Below are 23,391 nucleotides of genomic sequence, written 5' to 3'. Positions count from 1 at the left end.
CTGCAAAAGAGCCTCAGCAACTGACACAGAGGAAAGTTGTTCTGAATTCCTTCAGGCAGGTTGGAAGGCAGCTCTGACTTGAATAACGCAAGAGGCCTTTGAGGCATACAGATGCCCTCCTTTCTAAAAAGTTTTTCTTGGAAAGCAAACTTCCTCCTCTCAGCTCATGCTTGGCAGAGGGGATTGCAGTCCAGGCTTGCTGTGCAAATTATTTCAATCCCGTATCAGTGGACACAGCTCAACAAAAGTTAATAGCCTCTTTCCTGCTTACAGTTTTCTATATCAAACACAAACAATCACCCAACCTCCCCCTTCCCTCTTTCCTCTTCCCTACCCATCCTAGCTAAGTTCTGCTTCTCCCCTCTGCTTTCAGACAAGCCCAGCCTGGGGAAATGCAATATTTGGCCCTTTCCAAGCCCTGTGCCCTTGTAAACATAAAGGATTCAAGCACATCTGGAGGTGAACAGATTACAGACTTTCATCTCTCCAGTGTAACACGTGGTATTAATCCCCCTGCCCACCTTCCCCCAGATCTCTCCATGGGCCAGGGAATAGCTCTTTTGCCATGTTTCAACAATACCCAGCAAGGTGAAATCCTGACTGAGCCTTTGGACGTATGCATACTTAGCAGTAACACTGATTTTGAAATCTTCGTTGGCTGGACTGGAGTATCTGAGGCTGAGACTGAGCGTGCAGCCAGCAGGGCTCTGCTAGCCCTGCATGTGCCCCTGCTGCTCCTCCTCTGCTCCAGCTCAGCACCAAGCTTCTCCTACTACTTTTATATGAACAAGGACAACTTCTGTAAGGCAGTATTAGAGGTTCTTCTCTGCCATCATCTTCAGTCATGTCCATATTTTCTTCAGAGCAATAATTAAAACAACATATTCACCAGCTGGGTTATTTTTTTCCCTAGATTTAATCTGTTCAGGCTCTGATTTACATATTAAAAGCACTAATTAGCCCCTCTGAGTGTCTGAGCACGGATAGTGCAATAACTGGTCATGTAGTCACTGGAGACCACTCCCTAGTGCTTTTGGTAAGATCTCATGTATACAGCCTCAGTCTCTGGATGGCAGGAATGGCCATGTGTAGAGGGTTGTCTGCTTTGTTTCATAGCATTGAGGGACTGTAGTGCCGGATTGCTTCATTCTTGCATTTTTTCTTCTCTTTGAAGTGTTGTGTTTGATCTGTCTGCTTGTCTGTCAGGTTTTTCCCCCTCCCCCATTCCCCATTGCGTCACGTGTGAGAGCCTGCGAGAGGATGGACTGACTGCCTTTGGCCAATGCTGGTGCAGAAAATTCCAATCCAATCAAAGACACAATGGCCTTTTCTCTCAGCTTTGATGCAGCATTCAAATAAACAAGAACTGTGCACTCAAAAAGAAAAAAAAAATTCAATAACCCTCTGAGCTGTTCTTCTGGCTAAGGATATTCAAAGGAATTGTTTAATTTTCTTTGCATGTTTAGAAGTCACCTACAAAATGGCTCATTGGTCTGGAAGCAATGTTGCATAGCCCCAGGTGAGAGGCCTGAGTCTGAATCCTGATTGAGCTTGTTTCCAAAGCTGCCAGGAGCTGTGAAACCTCCAGGGTGGGAAGAAACACTCTCTAAACCCAACTAGCAGGGGTTTGATACTCAGCTCCTTCCTGGAAATATGTAAAAGCAAGACAAGCACCCCTTCCCCAGCAATCACTGTGAATACTCCCTGATTTTAGAAGACGCAGAAGGTCCAGGCTTGGAAAAGGTACAGGGCTTGTTTCCTCACATGCAATGCTGCCACATGAACATGACACTTTTTGCTTGGGCAATGGGAGCTGGTATCACCACATGGCATTGAGCTGCATTGCCTCGTGGCACCAGCCCCCTTGGAGGGATATTTGCACCATATTTCATCAGTATGTTCCTTTGGAAAACACAACAGAGCAACTGGGCACCAGGCAGCAACGCTTCCCCCTCTTCTGAAGAAGCTGTGCCATGAGGCAAAGGAGGTTTTTAAGGGGTTTTGAGCCAAAGCTAGGGAGAAAGCAAGAACAAACCATCCAAATTAGTGTCAAGGGCCTCAAGAGCAAATAAAGTTCTCCCCATCGCTCCACTCATGCATCTTAAATAATCTTGCGTGAATATCCTAACTCTATCACCTGCCAGGCAAATGGTTTTCAGAGTGGGAACTTGTCTTGAACATCAGTTTGAGTAAGCCCTAACACTAGGAAAATGATTACTGAGTAGTATTCTCTTTGCTCTAATTGCTACCTGGCCAAGGAAAACTACCCTTAATGTTGTGATTAACCCCTAAAACAGTGTACGACTGGGACTCCTGGGCACCAAAGTAATGCAAGTACTCAGCACAGCAATATTACAAGCCAGGGAAACGTGGCATTTAGGTAGATAAAAACAAGCCTGGGTAAAAGAGAGCAGGAAAAATGAGTATTTCTTGAAGTTGTTGAGCTGAGTGAAACGTAGCATTTTGATTTAAATAACGATTTTTGGTGCAATTATGTTTCTTTGCCTAGAGGAGCCCTAAAGCCTATGAGGAGTTGCAATACCATAGAGGAAAGAGCAGATGGCACCTACGTAAGCACCAGAGGGTTTGGCCAAAAACCAAGGGGAAATTGTCTTGGCTGTGCCACCATCTTTGCTTGCTATTTTCTTCATAACAGCACTATACTTTTCCAAGAGTCCCATTTCAGAATAGGTTTTTTTTAAAAAGCTTGGATTCCGGTGTTATCAGGAGCCAAAGCTGCAAGACAGCCCAAGAGACTGTATAAACCATAGCTTCTAAAACTGTTGACTTCTCTTCAAGTGAAAGTGAGGAAATCATATAGTGGGATGTAGGACTGGTGACACAACTGTGTAAACCACCCTCTGCTTCCAACAGAGGCAGATACCTCTGACATATTTAAAAACTTCACGCAAAGAAAATATGTCAACAAAATCCATTTGATTTAAACTATAGGCTCCCTGAGGCTATCAGAACAGACCCTCTGTCTACCGAGGGAGCTGTTTGACTAATGCCAGCTCTTGTGAGATGCTTCTCCAACCTTTAAATGGGTCGGGAATGCTCAACAGACATATTATTCTGACTGGTGCCTTTGAAATTGCAGCTGAGGCTTGACTACGCAAACACCATCATCCACAGTGTGTGTGTCAGTGATTTCAGTAAGAAAGTCCCAGCATAGCTAGCCAGATCCCACAAAAAGGAAGAGAATGACTGTATTTAGGAACTCCTCCTTCAAGACAGGGCAAAACTTGTCTTGAATTGATGAAAGCTGATGAAGATTTTCCAAGAAAAACCTACAGTTTTTCTGTCAATTTTTTGTAAAGCATTATCTCAGAGACCTCCAGAGGAGAGAAGACCTTCAGTCCTCAAATAAAGGGCATCGTTTCTTATACAAATTTCCTTTTAAAGAGTGTGTCTCAAGACTTGTTTGTCAAATCCTGTGATAATCCAGGTAGCTAATTTCCCCCCAAATTCCCGATAACCAAAGCCATATGTTTTGTTTTGATACAGGTTCTATTGAATTAAAAGATTTGGGAGGAAACATAATTGTAGCCAGTATTTACTACTAAATAAAGAATAGCAAAAAGTTAAGAGTTTTTAATACGAGCTTTTGGTTTGGGATGACCTACTAGAGAAGTAGGTTGGAGGGCTCCATATAACCAATGTTATTAGCTGGCGCAAAACCTCCAGGAAACAAAACACCTTTGTGCTTGCCGATGTGCCTGCCTTAGAAGCACATGGCTTCATGCTTCTTCCTTCCTCTCTTCCTCTTTGTGCCTTATCACCTTCAGATGTCAAATGAGAGATCTCCTCTGTTCTTACCCACTCAAATAACTTCTCCCCTTCCTTTCTGCTCTTTAAATCTTTCTGCTGTCACTCTACCAATGTCTTCTCTTCTTCTCTCTCATTTCCCAGATAGAATATATCTGGACATCCTCTTGTTCCTGTATTTCAGGGCTCTGCAATCTCAGTGCTATTTTCAGTGTCCAGTCACCTTAGTGATACTCAGCAGTTTAGGCCCAGCCTTTTATCGCAATCATCATAAAAGCTGAAATTTAGGAGATGATAGACTAAGAGCTTAACAGAAAAGCATGTTCTACTTCCCACTACCAACGTGTCACAGCAAGCTCTCCTTGCATGCTGGGGCAGCAAGTCATCATACTCAGTACTGTTGTCTGTAAGCACATTTGGAGTGTGTAACTTTGAGAGGGGCAGGGGACAAAGGCTTATTAAAAGCTTCCGTGATGCCCAGTGCAGAAGTAGCAGTCATCAAGTTTCATTTTATAGCCATCCCTTCAGTCTCCTTAAAATGGCAAAGCAAAACTCAGTTGCCACCAGCAAAGCCACACAATAATGCAAATTCTCAGTTGACTCACGAACTGTACCGATCAGTCTCACTGCAAATTGTCTACATCAGCCACCACTGCCTTGGCAGAGCTGGCATGACTGTGAAGTTTGTGGTCAAATAAGACAAGCTGAGCAGCCTGTGATGCGAGCTATGGTGGGAATATTTCCCCAACAAATCAGCTCTATGGTCTCACATCCTGCTTTAGAACTATTTCTCCCTGAAACTTTCTCTTTACTGTATGAATGGCAGTCCATGTGCATCCACAGTTAGGGTAACTAAGACATTAACTCCCATCACCTGTTTGCATTCTCATCCTGAAGAAGCCAAGGCTTTCCTTCAACTGCCTACTGCACGTTACACCCAGCATACGTGTGACCAGCTTAAAAAAACCCTCAGGCTTAACCACTGCAGCTGCTAATTGCTGGTTAAGACAAAGCCTTGTGCTGATGACCAGGCTATCCTTTTCTCCATGCTGTGCAGGCTCATTTTGAGGTCTGCAGTCTGGATTGTGCTCATCAGTGAGCTAGCAGGGTAGCTCTTACCAAGCAGGCCAAGGTCCACAGTGCCACATTTTGGTAACAGAAAGACGTTGCTGAAAATAATTGGGCCTGGCAGCACTCGGTTGGTTTCCAAAACCAGTCCATTAGTTCCAAGGCTCACTGAGTGTTTGGTTGCTCTGTAAACCAGCCACATGCCTAGATATTGTGCCCAGTTAATCTGGAATGAGTTTGATTTAATAATGTAGATTTGCAACAAGCTGCTTCTGTTTAAAAAAAAAAAAAAAAAGAAAGAAAGAAAACAGGGGGAAAAATATTCTTTGTTTTATCCCAGTTATACCTTTTTCCCTTTCATCAGCTGTGTGGCTGCCAGTGCCCACAGGTATTCCTCAGGGATGTGGTAGGAGACAACAGAACAACTGGCTTCTTGACAAGGGAGGGGTGGCCTGCCAACTGCTACCCATTGACTGGAGTGTGTGCTTGGCTCTGGGAGGCACACACTGCTGCAATATGCTCTCCCTTGAGAAATCCATCCTCAGAAATCATGACTAGTGCTGAAATGTTCCCAGATCTCACTGCACTTTTAAAGCATGGAAGTTGCACATCAGGGAAACCAGTTGAAAAATATGCATTTAACTTGCTGGAAATAGTAACGCTGTGCTTCCTCCCAACACCATTTCTGCAGTTTTTTGAGTTGTTTTTCACTGCATCGACTCTCCATCAGCAGTAACCACACAGACAAGGTGGAACCAGGCTCCAGAGGAATGCTGTCTCCTGTCTGGGTTTAAGACACACTCTCCTTGGAGGAATGAAGATTCTCCATTCAAACAAGTTTGCAGACATGCAGCAATGCAACCGTTTTACTGTTGCTTTGCTGGATACTCCCCTCCCCTGCGTTGCCACCTATAAACCAGTTCTGTCAGCATTACACGGACTCATAACGTGCAAGAATGCCCATCCTTTCTAGCTCGGAAAATAGAATTTATATTGTTAGAGGTGTGTGATTTAATCTAGTGACCACAGTCACTAAACTGTGGGTAACACAGTTACCCTGATGCAACTCCACAGAAAGCAGAGAAATCAAGCTAGTTACTAACTTCAGTGATATTTCAAAGAGCAGCATACGGTTACAATGATTTCTAATAGTCTCCAGCGCTGGAAGAGACAGAATTTACCTACGTGAATGGCATTGGAGAGTACCTGAACACGAACACTGGGAAGCATTCTTCCACCTCAAGTATACTACGTTTCAGCAGCAGGGATGCTCAGGTTTCAGTGATGGCCTCTATGACATTGAGAACATAATAGAAGAAACTAGATTTAGTTTCTTACTCAAGAGGACCCTAACTTCAGCTTCCGTTTTTCCCCAGCCTACTTCACCTTGCACTATTAGATACAAGCATTAGTCAGAAAATGCAAAATTATCACATTAGTGATAGAGCCTAAAAGAATTAAATTACTTAATGCATTATGCCCATTGGGATATCAGCAACTTTTAATCAGTCCGTGAAATACTTCTTCACACTAGCTAACCAGTCTGGGAGGGAGGAAGCTGGATTTAAATACAACTGCCCAAGTTCAGTCAGCCCAGCCTCAACTTCTGAGCAGTGTTATCCACCCTCCCATTCAATGCTCAAAGAGTTTTGTTAGATTGTCTGCTTCCAAATCCTACATCCTACGGCCCCCCACTTTCCTTCCAGCAGACAAAGCCTGGAGTGGGGAGTTAGTTTCCATCTTTTGGCTTACACGGTAGCCAAAAGAGACAGTACAGAGCACATACCACCTCTGGGCACCAGAAGTCCCTGTCCCTACACAGCATAGGACTGGAGCAGGAAGGCACTGGCTTTTGCATGATTTCCAGACCAAATTTTCCTTGTGAGGGAGGAGGGCAACAGTGCTGGCACAGGTTTATCCTCTTGGAGCGTTTTACCCTTTCGCAAAGCCCTCCCCAAGCTGTGCATGATCCAGCCCTCCAGGACAGCTCACATTTCTGACCAGATTGTGTACGAGGTTCCAGCAGCCGCCTGGAAAGTCACTCCAGCAATTAAGTGTTGGTAGATTTTTTTTTTTTATTTTTTTTTTTAAATACGAAGGATATGGCCCACTGTGCAGGGTATTGCAGCCACCCTCCCTGTCAGGCCGTTTCACAGTAGTATTGTGGCGCCATGGAGAGGAGCTAATTGGATTTGTTGTCACCTCCCGAAGCTGCCAGGAGCTCACGTCTGCTCTGGTTACAGATGAAGACATCACGGTGACAGGCTTAGAGATGGCTCAGCTGGCATCCTAGGGCCACTAATAGAGCCATGTTGATTTAATGTCCGAGTGGAGAGGTGCAGACAAGCTGTTCAAGTTTTCTATTCCAAACAAAGCAGAGATCTGTTATCAGTTGTCTGTGGATCAGTAAATAAACTTCCATGTGGCTCTCACAGCACCTAACCATCACTACAGAAGAATGACAAAGTATTTTAACATTGAGATGGTACTTTTAAATGAGAGCACTGTCTCTATGGTTTATATTGCCCTCAGGGAAATCAGTTAATTCTTTCATACATAAATTTTACTTAACTATGTAATTATGGATGAATCCTATTAGTCTTTAAATTGCTCACTAGTTAAAAGGTGTGTGTGTGTTTTCTACATCTCTTTTTTGTGGAATGAACAGATCATCTGCACTTATGAAGATTAAAAGCCTATTTGGGGATTTTTGTCTGTTTGTTTGTTTTTTCCGCTTTTCTTTTAAGTGAAAGCATAGAATTTATTTGAAGAATACAGAATGATTTTTTTGCCTTTCCTGTATAGTACTGTTTACTCAGAGCACAAAACTGGGCTTAGGCTGCATCTCCCTCATCCTCAACACTCTTGACATCTCTGTCAGCACTACCCTGGCCCCTGGCTGCATTCACATGGTATCGCCCACCTCTCCCTTGTGCTGCATGTTAAATGATCACTCATGCCAGCATCATGGGCGTGTGAAAGACAGCTCAGACAGGACAGTGTCCTTTGATACCCATTTTCACAGCTCTGAGCCAAAGCTGAAGTACAGCTCTGAGTCACATTTTTGAGGTCTCGGCACCCAATACCACATCAGACTTCCCTTCAGCAGCGCTCAGGTCCAACTCACACACTTCAGGCTGTGGTTTCTGAGAGCACCGCAACCATGTTTGCAGCCAGAGTTTCAAAGAAGCTCAGTGACTCCCATCGTAGTGTCAAAACGAGAACTTTCCTGGGTGATTCAAGGCAAGTGGAGTGCTTTGAAGAATCCAATCATGCCTAAATCTACAGGCATTTATGAAACAGTCCTGTGGTTGTTAACATCTCCAGTACTTCCACTGGTCCTGTTCTTTAGGAAACCCCAAATTCAGTCACATCTTGAATCTCTGAAAGGCAAGAGCACAGCCAGGACAGCAAGGTGCTTCCACAGTGCCACCAAGAAACACACTGAGGCCTTGCCAGCTGCCACCACCATCACTTCCAGCCAAGGAAAGCAGCGACTCACCAGTTTGCCTGATGCCTTTGGCTTAGAGGATAAGTCAAGCTGGCAGAGGGACCTCAGGAGGGCTCAAGTCCTCAAGCTCAAGCCCATCCTCAAAGCAAGGTCAGCCTTGAGCCCAGACCAGGTTGCTCAGGGCTTTCTCCAGCTGGAAACTTCCAGGGTAGGGCTGTGGCTGTCCATTGCCTGTCCTGAGGCATGCCCGGTGGCAGGGCAGCCTAACCCCTGAAACACTCAGGCAGGGAAGTCACAGGGAAGTAATCTGGTGTGCTCCACAGACCCCAGGTGGATTGCAGAGCCAGTGGGCGGTGGTGGGACTAGAGCAGCTCTGAGAAGCAAACACTGGGGAGTTAAATGGTCACCAGAGGAGGGCATGCGCCTGCTGGCAGTGAGGTTCTGCTCTGCAGAGACAGCCGGGCCATTACTTCTCTCATAGACATGTGGAGGTAATGGAGGAAGAGGCCCACTGTAAGGCCATTCTGAAAATCTACAGCTGAACTTAAAACATGGTTGTCTCCTGCATGTTGTCCTCTGAGGTGTGGATGGAGCCTTCACACAGCACAATGAAAACAAAGAAAAGCCTCTGACAAACTGCATGCAAGTCCAAGCCAGAAGCCATTTTAAGAATGGTCCAGGGACATGAGCAACAGTGGATTTTGGTGGCTTCCAAAACTCAGTTGTTGTCCTTTTCTCAGGAATGCAGGTCAGGATTTTCTGTGGTACTGTACGGAAGAACACTAAATGGTTGGGCAATGAGGACAGGACAAGCTTAGACCAAGTCCTCCTCACCCAGTGGTGCAACTACTGTCTGAAATCCTATGGAAAGTCACCCCCTCATACAAGCTGACCTCTCACACCTCCAAACTGCTTTTTTCAAGGGTCATTAGGGGCACCTTTTTCTTGCCAAGCGATAAATTTTCATCTTTAACACATCATTTTTCTGGCACAGCAGGAACTGTACTTGGAAGAATAGCCCAAAGAAGGGACACCACTTCTCAACCCTTTTTTTCCAAAAGGAAACCTCCTATCTGGTTACCATTGTCAGTAATCTCCACTGACAGTTATAGTCTGGAGAACTTGGACAGATTTCCCCTCTCTTCTCTCCAGGCTGCAGTTCTAGCTCCTTTCAATACTCTTCCTCAAAGCTGTTAGGACAAATGATTCCAGCTTCATCTACATTCCCTCATATTAAATGAGCTAATTTGTGTGTTGTAGGGTCAACTGAGTAGATTAAACAAAGCCACCCAGCTGGAGATGTAGACCAGTACTCCAGATCTTTCAGGGTAAACATTTCTTCTGAAAAATAATTCAAAAGGATATGGATTGAGATCTGGATTAACTGAATTAAGATAATTCTGTCTCCCAGAGGCTGGCTGGGACTTTTCCTTTTCTCTTCAGGTATAAGAAAAAGAGTGTGTTAGAAATAAGATGTAAGAAAATTATGACCCCAGATATAGTACACAGAGGGAAAAGCAACACAGGGCAGGCAAAAGGAGTATTTTAGCTTCTGCCTGCTGGTCTCTACACCAGCTTCATACTTAGCTGGGAGTACAGTTAGCAGCATAAACCTTGGCTAAGGGAGTGATACACTCCACAGTGCTCAGTAAGTAGCAGATTTCAAATTCCACCTTTCTAATGGTCAGGAGCAACAATGACCTTTTCCAGGGCTGCAGTACACATCCCAGGTCGGTTTGTTTGCTGTAGCTCTTTCCTGGGGCTGACCCCATACTTCCAGTGTTACCTCACTGATTCACCTGGCTGTGTCCAACCATTCTCTGTCTTGGCCAAATGACCAGCACAGTCCCTCACTACAGAGCACATGTTGCTCTTCTTTCACTTGTGTTCACAGAGCCCAGCAAATCTTAACAGGGAGGAATTAGTATCTAGGTAGTAGCTGCTTGTAAGTGTGTCAGCACCGGCTGCCCTGGCTGCGTTTGGAATGTGGTTTAAAGTCAGGTAACCAGAAGCCGACTTCATCAGTGAGAAGGCAGGACATGAGGAACAGTATCTGAACAAAATTCTAAGTTGCTAAGGCAATTGAACCCAGCTCATTTTCAGCTTCCTACCTTTCATTCCATTAATAAAGTAGTGAAACAGAAGACCATGTGGCCTTCTTTCTCAGCTACACTGAATATTTCACGCTTTTCTAGAGGAATTTGTTTAATTCGGTTTGATTTTATTTCCACTGACGGCTGGTTCCAGAGCTCAGCTACATAATGCTGCACCCTCAGCTCTCCCTCTCATCCGGGGCTTTATCACTTAGGGCTCTCCAGTCTAGATTTCTGTTTCCTACAATCACAAAGGCTAGGCATCCTTCACCAAGACTAGGACAAGTCTAAAAAGAGACCATTTCTTTTCTACACAGGTAGTTCAAACAAGTGGATTTAATCACAGCAGTAAACAAGTATATTTATGGATTTATACTGCAAGTTTACTCTAGAGCCAGAAGCAACAAAGCAGCTCCTTCCCATCAGTAAAAATGAATTCATTTTCACCTCTGCCAAATGCTTTTTTCTCAGATTCAGCAATTAATTCCATGTTCACTTGGACAAGGTCCCAGCTGATCCAGTAGCCACTGGCTCATCACTATCAAGCTGCCTCTTCAGACAAGTCATACCTATCTGCAAGTAAGCATAAATGTAGCAACCAAAAGCTTGCTATAGCAGTCAGCATTCACAGTGTGCAAGAAGCAGGCTAGGGCAGCTGATCAAAGTACATCACTAGCAAAAGTGATCATATCCTGAAGTCTTGAATGACAATGACTAGTAATGTGAGCATCATGGGAAAGGAATCCAAGCAGGATCTAAAAGCAACGTCAGAATGCAGCGTTGTGCCACTTGCCCCATTATGTTTTCCAAGTGTATGTGGGGTTTTTTACAGTAACAGATGACATAAAAATTGCACCTTTAGCCACAGATCCCAAACCATGTTTAGTAAACTGATGTTTAGTTTTAAATATCTATGATTCACCCATCACTGAAATGGAGTGAAATGCCATCAAAGATCCGCAACAAAGAAAGCAAATTAACATGATATAGCAACATACCACAGAAGACAAGGAATACGACATGCAGTTAGGAAAAGAGGACACTTTTTAAGATATGCTGAACATAATTATCTAAATTGGTGGTTAGTAGGAGAACACAACAAATGCCCTCATTCTTACAAGTAATACCATAAGAGGTCAGTGCTAAAGACACTGAAGCCAGCCAAAGAATCTGTTCTGTGATGGGGGAGAATTAGCAGTTCTGGATGGGAAGAATGCCTTTGTTAAGCACCAAAACCAGTGTGTGTTTTCTCTGGGAGCCTCCTTCTGTCTGGCTATAGGGATGTGACCAGGTCACAGCCTGAGGCGGTGTTATGGCACCAGACAATTCCAGCTCAGATTTTCTGTGCTACAAATGCTCTACTCTGCCTTCGTTGATTATAATCTTTGTATCATGGATGAAGTATGCATACATTCTTCATATTTGGAGGCATTAATTCTAAAATAAGTCATCAAATACCTTATGGGCAAAAGGAAAATCTTCTGGGTTGCTGGCTCTGAACGTGTAAAAGAAACCCCAGTGCTACTCTTGTTATGATTTATTTTTAGAGACTACTTTTGAGTAAAGTTCACTCATGACATTTCATAGCCTAGACCTCTTTGCCAGCATTCACACTCTTGCCCCAAGCCAGAAGGTCCTAGATTCATCTTGCATCAGATGTCGGCTCACACCCAGCACTGACACTGCAGTAAAATATTAGAGAATAGCTGTACTCACCTTCACAGGGACAACCTGAGGGCACACTAAACCTCCCCCAAACATCAGAAACAATGACTTTTTCTCTGCAGGAAAGGACACCTAACTCCAAGTCCTGCTGCTCTGAGGGCACCTTAATAACTTTGGGTAGAACAGAGCAAGGCTCTTTGTGGCTAGTAGAGATCCAGGTAAGCAGCTCCAGATAAGTTAATTTTTTTCCTTCATCACTGCCCACTTAGTGGAGGAGAACAGCACTGGGGAAAAGCAACAATAAGAGTTGCTGACCAGCTGCTCACATGGGGACCAGTGCCTGAAGGCCAGCTAGCTCCCTTCCCTTGAAACCCAGCTCCCAGTGAGGCAGAGCAGCACCTGGGGCCTTTTATCTCCCAAGCTTCATGGTGACCAGCACAGACCTGCCCTGGGCCGTGGTGCTTCCCACCCAGCTGGACACTGCTGGGAGAAGCAGGACAGGTGCCCACATGCCTTTGGCTGTGCCAAGGACACAGAAGCACCTGCACAGACCTCAGCACACCTCCTTCCCTCCCCACTTTGGTGAAGCTTGCAGAGACTTGAAGGATATCACAATTAAACTCTGTTTCCCAGTCAAAAAGGTGAATTTCATCTCTCTGCCCCACAACCTCTCCCCCTTCACCCAACTATCCTGCACCTCTAGAATGCGTAACTAACGTACCCTAACACAAGCTAAGTTAAATTGATAAGGAGACCCTAAGGAACTGCTCAAATCAGTCCTGGCCAGTGTGAGTCTGTTCTTGACACGCAGGCTTTAACTCAAAATCCTTTTACCTGATATGTGTCCTAAGTCTCCACTTAAATGTGACTACGACAGTGTTATTTCCATGATGTCAGTGCCCTGAGCCTTCTGATAGTTATTCTTCAGAAAGTGCCTTCTTATACTCTTGCAAATATATATATATATATGTATACATATAATATGACCATTTTGTCCCATCACAAAACAGAAACTTTTGAAACACAGCTGAAGTGACACGACCATACAAGGCACAAAAAAAATCAGACCCTGGATTCACACGCTAACATTTGTATCTGACACTACAGCCACCTAGAAGTGACAACCCACCCACCCAGTACCATGCTGGTTTTTCATGTCAGTAAAGGCTCCCAGTAACCTCATTTACATTGTGTTTTCTTTTACTACCCCTCTCAACCCTCCTCAGTATCCACATGTGACCTTGCACCATGCTGTTCAGATGCACTCACTTTCCTCCCATAAGGTTGTGACGTCTAGAGCAATCACTAGAAACCTTTAAGTTGTGCAAACAAAAAGAAGTCCACTGCAGAAAGCTTTCTTGTGCCTTTACTCTTCAGTGGGTTTCCCTTAGCTCAAGAAAGTGAGTTTGCAGTAGTACATATATTCCTGGCAAAGCTCTGTTTTCTGTGCTTTGCTGAACTCCTGAACACAGATGTCCCATTTGTGTTTCATTAGTACATCAGCCTCTCTGAGGCTTTCGACCTCTGCACTAGGCAATAATTACCTGGCGCAGACCCATTCCCTCGCCAGCTGGCCTGGGAGCTGCTCTGCTCAGACCAGGGCTCTCTCTGCTGTCAGCCCTTTCCAGTCAACTGGACAGCTCAATCAGCAGAAAATATCAAATATGGTTGTTGTTTAGCTCAGCCAGCATTATTTCTGCTTGATCTGACAACACCTCTCCAAAGAAAGATTATGCTTCCTAGGATCTAGACATGAGACAGAAGAGTTAAGATGTATGACAGGGTTTGTTGAATTTAGAAGCTCTTTTGCAAGCAGTTTGGGCTGATCATGTTCTTCCCTTACAGCAAGCAGTGTTGCAGACACCGCCCTCTCTCAGGCCCAACGAATGTTTAATTATTTGTACAAAGTGTAACGACTCTGAGGAGTGAGAGGGTGGCCAAGACTGACCACGGTCCTGGGCTGAGGGTGCTCACCCAGGATCTAAGTAGACAGTTTACCTCTGATTCTTCCAAATTTGTGTCCTCTCCCACATGTGCATTCAGGGTGGTGGGAATTATTTTGCTTCTACAGATACTGAGACGCACACAGGTTTGCCTCAACACAGAAATTAAAATCTTGGAGTTGCTCCCGAACAATCCTTGTCTGGCGCACCAGAAACCACACACCGCAGCAAAGGGAAACCCTGTGCCCGAACCAGAGCATCTCTGGCCTCCCTGCCACGTTTACAGTAGGGCAGCCCTCCCTTTAGGTGTTCTATACCAAGGGAAGCTGTAGGAATCAAGGCTGAAGATCATTTTTTATGCAACAGTCCTCATGTTTTCTGAAAGTTAATAGTGTAAACAGAGACAGGAACAGATTAAAAGATGGACTAAGTGACACAGAGTCCCAGGCAGATCTACATTCCCGAGATATCTTTTCAGTACGTTTTAGAGAACAGGAGACTGAGCAGCATCCAAAGACAGAATATGAACCATGGGTGAAAGGGGAAAAGATAAACAAGGAAAAAAGCAGTGATGCTGACTGATGACTCAGCTCAAAGAGTACAGTCAGGCACATCTCCAGTTTGGTTGAAAGAAGTAACAAGGCATGGTACTTCCAAATTTCACTACAGCAGCACTGCACAAAGAGTTTCTGGATGAGTTGGGGAGTTCTGGGGAATTCCAACTTCTTGTTTTACTCAGCAGATCCACTGCAATCCATAGGAGCAAAGGAAGGTTTCACAAACTCAAAGATAACCGCTAAAAGAAGGCAAAAAAAATACAGTTCACAATGATAATCCAACAGGAGAGAGGTATTGGAGACCAGTTGGTTATATGATTTCCTACAGACTTTCTTCTGGGGATACTGTTTTCAGTAGATAAAGCAACAGACTTTAAAGGATATTTTACTTCAGGTAAAGGAGCAGGACTTTAGTCAGAGTCCACTGCGGACTCTAATTTTTAATATGAAAAAAAAGATGGGAACATTCTGAAACAAAAGGTGAATCTTTTATTTACAGGAACATATGTTCATTATGTGTCTATTCTCAAAAGCACAAAGGTAGAAATAAACCAGAGGAACAAGAAGGTAGAGAGGGTGATGGATAATGTGATCTAGTGGGCCTAATTGAAAAATGGTAGGGTGAGATTTATAATTGAAATACTGATATTGATGAGTTCAATCTATACAGGATAAGAATAACAATAATATTTAGCAATGATGCAGCACTTTTCATCTTTAGAGCTCATTAACTAATTAATCTTCACAACACCCCTGAGAGGCAGGTAAGTATTATTATTATTAGCCCATAAGAAAGATAAATCCACAATAGAAGCAGAGGAAGGTGTAATTAAGAGCCAGAAGTGACTTTATAATAGGGATGAGGGTGGAAAATAACTCCCTTGTCCAGTCACAGCAAGGGGCAATTCCTTTACCAGAGGAAGATGCCCTGGCACAGGAAATATTCTTATAGGATATCCATCCTTTCTTCCACACCAGAGTAAAAAGCACAAAAGATGAGACAGGAACTCAGTCAGTGGAGTAAAATCCATAAAAGGAAAATAAGGTGAGTCAAAAGGCAGCAGAATGAATTAATGCAAGCCAAGAATGGCAAAGGGCAACAAGATAATGAAACTTTGAAACCTAATGTCAAAGCAGTGCTTTTTCATGCTAGAACTGAACTATTGGACTGCATTTGAGTAGGAAAAATAATAATAATGACTGTGTTTGTAGACGGTGAAGAATTAGCAAAGGCCTTGTTGATAAAGCTAGCAATAAAACACAGGAACTTGGCTACGCTGATGGTAGACTGGCAGCAAGCTGAAATCACAGAAATCCCACCTATTTGAATGAGATAATTCTTGACATTTAATTCTCTTATTCTCTTACATGTGGGAGAAAACAGAAATATTGAAGGGGAAAATATAGGAAGCAGGCATAACAGTAATCTTCCAAAGAAGGCTGGAACTCATGTGAGCAAGACTGGAAGAGCCGTAGATCAAACTGTTTGAGAGTTGGCTTGATTTCTGTGTATTGCATGGAGGGTCTTGTATTTTAGAAGTCAGAGCATGCACAGATTCAGCTGGCATAATGACACTGTGCAACACACAGAAATTTTGCCTGAGATCTGTCTAAATTTAGCAGTTAAAAAAGAAGTCACAAAATTGTTGAGTCAATTTGAAGAGGTTGTCCATCTTATTTTCTGTACTTCCCCATCTCCAGTAAAGTGGAGATAGTTCCAATTTTAACATGAAATTTAACTTTACGTGTAACTACAGTGTTACTGTATGCCTGCAAAATTGCCAGTCATGTTTTTTTTTTTTAAATACAGAGATTCTCAAACTTACAAATGAGTGTTTGCCAGGATTTCTATTATGAATAACAAACCAGAGGGCTTAAAGATTGATAGATGACCATAAGGATGAGAGGAAATCTAAAGAGATAGTAACTGCCCTCTGCAAAGCTTGGCAGTGTTTAGTCTGGAAGTCAAAAGAAACTATGTTATTCCTGAAGTTTTTCTACCAGTGCAGGAAAAAAGACTGGCCACGGTGAGGAAAGCTGGGAGGGTCACTTTCTGCCCCACACAGATATCAGGACTTGACTTTTCTACATCCTTTTGATGTGTTTCCCATTTTAAACCTAGCTAAAGCCTTATATTTGCTTTTCTGAGAGCATGGTTGAAAAAAGAAAAAAAAAATCTTTCTTTTTCCCCCCAAGAAAATCTTCTGCAAATGTAATTGACATTCAAAAATTATTTCTCACCACACTTCTTCCTGCACACAGACCTGACCTAAGAATTAGGGAGAAAGCAAACCCCTCCCTGGTATCCCAGAGCAAAAGGCCAGTTTCGGACCAAAGGCACATACAGCCAACCAGCAGTCTGCTGCTAAAGGGAAGGAAGCCCACTGATTTTTCCTTTAGATCTTAGACTTCAGCTCTTGCACTCCTTTAGCTTCTCCTAATTTTATGAACAGAAAAAATGAAAGATACTGTTTTGTTTGGAAATGGCAGGTGAGAAACTTTCTTCCCTTCATCCTTGTACATGAGAAGTACCACAGCTAGGGCCTAAAATTAGAGGCTTGCACGAAAGCTGGAGCTTTTGTCACCCTGAAGATGTGCCACCAAGACGCACACAGCGTTTTCTCCAATCCACATATTTTCATGGCTGTATCAGAGATGCTACAAACTTTGACACATGCCTTATGCAGCGACACCACAACTTCACACTGAGTCTGGTCATCCAGGGTGAGAAGCAGCACTTCTGCCCTAGAAATTGTGCTGTTTTAAAGGTTTATGAAGCACTCGCCACTGGCTGCTTCCCCTGGGGTGGGCCATAGTTCTGCCCTTGTTTCTTTGAAAAAAGAAAAAAGTCTAAAATAACTTTTGTATTGTTCCTTGTACGAGCTGAACTCGGGAAATGAATCCATCACGAAGCTGATCCCAGGAGCGTGCACAGTTGTCTCTTTGGTCACACACTGTATCGTGACACCTGCATAGCATCTGGAATGGGTTACTGATACAGAAACTACCCACACAGGAGTAGTACATGCAGAATATGTAATTTCCACAAAGCACACTTTTAAGGGGGGGGGGGGGGGGGGGGGGCGGGAGCGGAGGAAGGCAAAATACACTATCCTGTATGCATTAGGTATGGCCCTCAGTGGGGTGTAGTTCGTTCATTCCTGTACCAAGGATGGGAAAAACAAATCTTTCTGCCTTATTCTAGAATTTCCATGGTGCTTACTCATTATGAGAAAGACTTTTGATTTAATAAGCTATTTCCCCTCTGCAGAAGAAATCACTCTTTCTCCTAAAGAAGGAGGAGTGGGGGGGAGGCATTTTCTGTGCTTTTTATTGAGTGAGCCACATGTAGGAAGATCTGAATAATCTTTGGAGAAAAAAAAACAACCACCAAGACATGAAATTCAGAGCATGTGCTTTTGTGTTATTCAATATGACTGATAGGGAAGGATAAGGTTGAAGTTCAAGGCAAGTATGGAAGTGTAATTTCTCTCTGCACAGTCACAAATAAAATGAGTCTCAGCTCTACAGGATTAAATTAATTAAAGATGGATCTTGTGCTTGATGCTAGTTTGATAGAACTAGAGTTTGTAGTGGTTGTATCATGAACATAAGTGGATATCTCTAGTGGCTAGCTAGTATTTTCTTTATACTCATGAGTGTTTGCTATGGCACACAAATGCTAACCGGTTTTATCACATAGTCATTATCATATCTTCTTCTCTTTCTCTCTACTATTCAGGTGTTGCTGCTACAAAATGATTTCATATCAATTAGGAATTCCATTTCCTTCAAGGGGCTACTGAAGGAACAGCCACCTGTAATGCATGCTGTTAAACTTCAGCTGCTCTGTGTCTTCACAACAAGATCAGGGTTTTTTTAAAATCCACGTCCAAAATTGCAAGTTCTACCTAGGTAATTTTTTCCTATTAAAAATAATAATAAGAAGAAATCTACACTGTACCTGGTTGCATTCTGGAAAATTTAGTTCTTATGACACACAATGTATGTTGTGAAAAAAATCTTCCAAAGGTGACTTTAAAGATAAAAATAAAAGTTGAAAATATATCAGATTTTTCAGCCAGCTTAAAAGTCAAACAATAGCAAACAAATACTACAAAGTTTCTGTGCTGCTGTTGAAAGCAAATGTATTTCATTAAGCACTCTCTAAAGATGCCAACTTCTTATCTAAGGGACAGCAATAAGAAACTCAACAGACAACTTTTAATGTTTTTTTAGAGAGGGAGCTCTAGTTTCTGTGGAATTTTATGGAAGAAAATATATTCTTTTTTCTTACATACAAGAAATAATCCATTTGATAACAAGAGTTCCCGTCGTACCTTCACACTGGTTCGTAAGTAACATTAAGGGGAGCTGTCTGGCATTTGGAAGGTTAATTTTCTTATCAAAACTATACAAAATCCTAATTTTGCAGAGTAGCAATTTGGAAAAAAAAACAGCAATGGGAAAATGTTGGTTATGCTGCACTAGACATTCAGTACTCAGGGGATCAATTATAAAAACACTCATTCAGCTATTTCTATTCAAATGAACACCTGAAGAGGAGGTCTCAATGGTTTTAAAAGTGTGTGGATATTACTGGATAAATGTTAGTCCAATAAAAGAGATCATCATCTGCTATTTGTGTGCATTTAAGTTGACACTAAAAAGATCTTTGTGGAATATTGCTGCTTCTTTTTCTTTTTGTGTGTGTGCATCTTTTATCTCATATTCCCTTAACACTTTGTGAACTGAAGAAAATAGACCAAATGAGCTGTTCTTTAAGATTAAAGGGGCAGCATTTAGTTGAACACACCTGAATGTGGAAGGAGTGTATTTTCCTCACACTTATGAATATGTAATGATGTGCTTGGAGGCACAGTCACGAACCCCTAATAAGAATTCACGAGTCTGTGTTTGAAAACAGACATTTGCATTTGCCCTCTGGTCACAGTACATGGGTCATTCTTATTCAAAAATTTATTTGCTTTATTTTTCTATTCCCCCTCCCTTTCCTGCCCACCTCAAAATATTTTCTCATTTCTAGGTTTTGTTTTGAGAAAAATTAAAAAGGGAGGGCTAAATCCCTCCAGAACGTTCAGGATTCAATTAGAGTGAGCTTATTCTGGGATATATACATTTATTTGTGCAAGTGAAAAACTCCATTGTCTGATTTGAGGAAAGTATTTTTCGATCTCACAAACACACTTGCTCTACCAAAAGCATTTGGCAGGATTTGAGAAGAAACAAAAAAAATCCTATATATATGCATAACACAACATTTTAAACAGTGAAAATTGAGAATAACGTAATAGAAATAATATGCTCTAGATTAGGGATATACTTCATAGAATTGCATGAATACTTAAGAAAAGATACCGCCAAGAAAAAAAACAACAAAGCCTCATAACATTAATATAGTGAGCTAATCGGTGTCATGTGTCATACTACCAGCTTTGAAGGCATGGTATCCAGGTGGGGAAGAACAGGCAGTGGAGATTGATACTTACTGAGAATATTGCGTATCCCTTAAAATTTCTTGTTTAAAAAGCTGTTGGGGAGCTACTCCAAAATATACTCAGAATCATACTTTTGTTCGTTTTCTAAACAGGATGTTTTAGTTTCAAATTAGGCACAGGGGAAGATTTTGCTGAGATTTTTTAAATCCCCTTTTTTAAGTTCTTTCTCATTCCCTTTTTTTCTTCAAAAAAGAGCGGGGGGGGGGGGGGGCGGGGAGAAAGAGGAAAGAAAAAAGTGAAAGAGAGAGTAAACTTGCAGCGCTTTATTCATTATCTGAATAATAAGCATGGAAGAATCAAGCCTATTTACCCAAAAAGCCAGAGACTATTTAAAACAAACAAACAATCCAAAAAAAAATAACCACAAATAAACGCAAGCAAATTCATTTGCAGAAAACAGAATTACTGAGCTACTGCAAATCACCGTAAACAATTTCAGATGCCCGCTATCAAATCCCTGCGTTAACAGTGACACATCGTACAGCTGTATTTAAGATTTCATCATCACTTTGCTAAGGGTCAGTGGAAGTTAACTTACCCATCCCAAAGCACGGGAGGATTTCAAAACACTCAGACTAAAAGTTGTAAGTCTAATTTGTAGAGATGTTTAGGCTTACTGTAAAGATGCTGAGATAGCTCTTGGTGGGGTGCATATGTGCACAGATATACACCTAAAGTATAGGTATGCCCTCAGTACACATACAAGCGCATGTATGCACAAAGACACACTCACACAGAGCTTGAATAGATTACGGTTTACTACACGTTTTCTAGATTTTACATTGCTATTATCACAAGTGTGACTTTGGTAGGAAAAGAAGAGTCTATTGTGACAGCAGGAGTCGAAGAGGAAACCATTATTCCAGATCTAACAGTGACACCTGCAGTTGAGCCCCGCACACTCACACGCAAACATCTCATTTAGAAAAATATATCCATATTTTTGAATCGTACATATCTCCTGCTTAATTATCCTCGTGTACCTCAAATTTGCCTCTCCCGTTGGCAGCAGAACCAGCTTCCACACCAGCATGAATCAGCTTTTCCTCTTATAAAGCAAACAGCCTTCCATAAAGTATATAAATAGCCCAGAAAAGCTTCCTTGAGCTGCTTGGTGGGAGTAGAGCTGCCCATGCATATACATACACACAGATCTCTCCTCCACAAGCAGGCATTTCAGAAGAACCACCTGCACGTCTGAAAGGCTCATCTCCATGTTTCAAAGATTTAATCACATTTCTGTTAATTGCGATATAAAGTGTTACATTTGGTATGAATAAAGAGTAGATAACCTGATGAATCCCCTCCGTTTTCACTGCTCCCTTTTTGGTTTTGGTTACCAGCTGGGGAGTGTCAGTAACGTGGTCATTTTGTTCCCCTTCTCTCCCAGACGGTCCAGGAGTTTTCACTGGTTCCTCATTATTTAAAGCACTCCGGTTTTTAGGTTTGGTTGTGTGGGTTTTGCTGGTTGTTTGGGTTTTTTAAAATAAAAAACCAATGTTGTGCTTTGATTACTGCTCTGAAGGCTACTTCAGAGAGGCCTGACTTTCCAATTAAAGCAAATAATATGTGAAAGTCTGTATTTCATTTTTTGTACCTTACTGTTTATTCAGCTTCGTCCCATATACCAGAAAACAAGCTTCTCTTTCCCTCTTCAAAGCAGAAACTGAAACTAAAATGTAAATCTTACTTTGCTGTAAGGTGATTTTTTTTATCACCAATTCTTTTGACCCATTTCAACTGCAACAGTTTCTAACCAAGATCGGTTCTTGTATTTCAACCAAGAATCTGGATTTAATTTACAGCTCTTGGAGCTACTTCTTTCTTCATGTAAGCATCTAGAGCCTCACATATAAATGTGTGTTCACATGAACAAAAAGATTTCTTTATAACTTTTGTCAATATTCTACTGATTGCTAGTTCAGGAGCAGATGTGCTATGCTTAATGGTGCATATACAAGAAGCATTCTCTAATCCCTAAATGAACTTCTTATCTCTAAATATATACAGGATAAGCTATCTAAACTCAATTTAGCAACTATGCTATTAAATCTACCAGAACCAGTGAAAGAATATTGTTAAAGCCAAGCACCTGTTAGCAAAAAACAAAGAATCCTACTAAAACAAAACACTGCTAACCACAGATCAAAATAAATCAGATAATAGTTCTACACAGATTAATTTCTATTATCAGTGCATCTTGAACCCCCACGTCTTCATTTCACAAGCGCATACACGCAGTTTTAAACTCCTCTGGTTTTGTTAGTGCCACACTCTGTCAGTCACAATTCGCCGCAGAAAAATGAGTTGTCATCAGATCAGACTTTTTAACTGCATATAAATGCAGATGGATCCATTATGAGATTTAAGAGAAGTGAAAAAAGAAAAAGAAAAAAAGAAGGTAGTGTCATCTGCTGGTTGGATTACAGAACCTGGAAGCACACCTTGTGGTGTGCATCACCAGTTCCTTTGTGACCCCAGCATGCAGTTTGATGCAGCACCTGGATACCTTCATCTATGAGATGAGAGCACTCTCACCTTCATCCACGGCCAGAGCCTCAAGCCTGGCCCATCAGCTCCTCAGCAATGATCCCTCCTGTCCCTGGACCATGCAGAGGAGAAGGCAGAGGATGCTTGGGGCAATCCAGAGGCAGGCCTCACCATCCCTCAGCTGTCCCCGGTGCAGGTCCCTGAGAGTCTCAGCTGCAGGCCACTGCCTTCCCATCTGCCCCCCTGGACTGGAGCAGTCTGCCAGGTGAATCCTTTGAGCTAGATTAGATGCAAGATTTTGCAGTCCTGAAACTGTAACTCCCACAGCAGGGCTGGGCAGCAGAGACCCAAATTTGCTCTACAAATGACCTCTGGCAGTTTAATCTATGGGTTTAATCTATAGGCAAACTCCTACAGCCTAGGGAGTAGATTTCCTTCCCTATATTCCTCCTTTCACCTTTTTTCACGTGCACCGGAGCAGAGTGCCACAGGGCCAGAGCAATGAGAAGCTGATTTCATTTTTTCTTTGGAAAAAGCACTGAAATTTGGTGCAAGGAAAAGCTTGGAACATCTCACAACCACACATCACCTACAACTACTAGAAAATAAACATTGGCTTCACTGCAGCCACCAGATGCATCTTGCATTTAATAATTACCTGATCAAAAAAACCTGGATGCATCTTTTTTATTTCCACACAGGTATTTCTTAAAATAGTGGACTATCTGTGAAGGCAGTAAAAGCAAGTATACAAGGATCAAGACGAGGCAAGTTACAGGCTCACAAAACCAGTGACTCCTCATGTTATCTGCATGGTGGATGTTACCTGCTGTGGTG

Source organism: Falco biarmicus, chromosome 7 (assembly GCF_023638135.1).
Source record: "Falco biarmicus isolate bFalBia1 chromosome 7, bFalBia1.pri, whole genome shotgun sequence".
NCBI lineage: Eukaryota > Metazoa > Chordata > Aves > Falconiformes > Falconidae > Falco > Falco biarmicus.
This window is presented reverse-complemented; position numbering follows the sequence as displayed.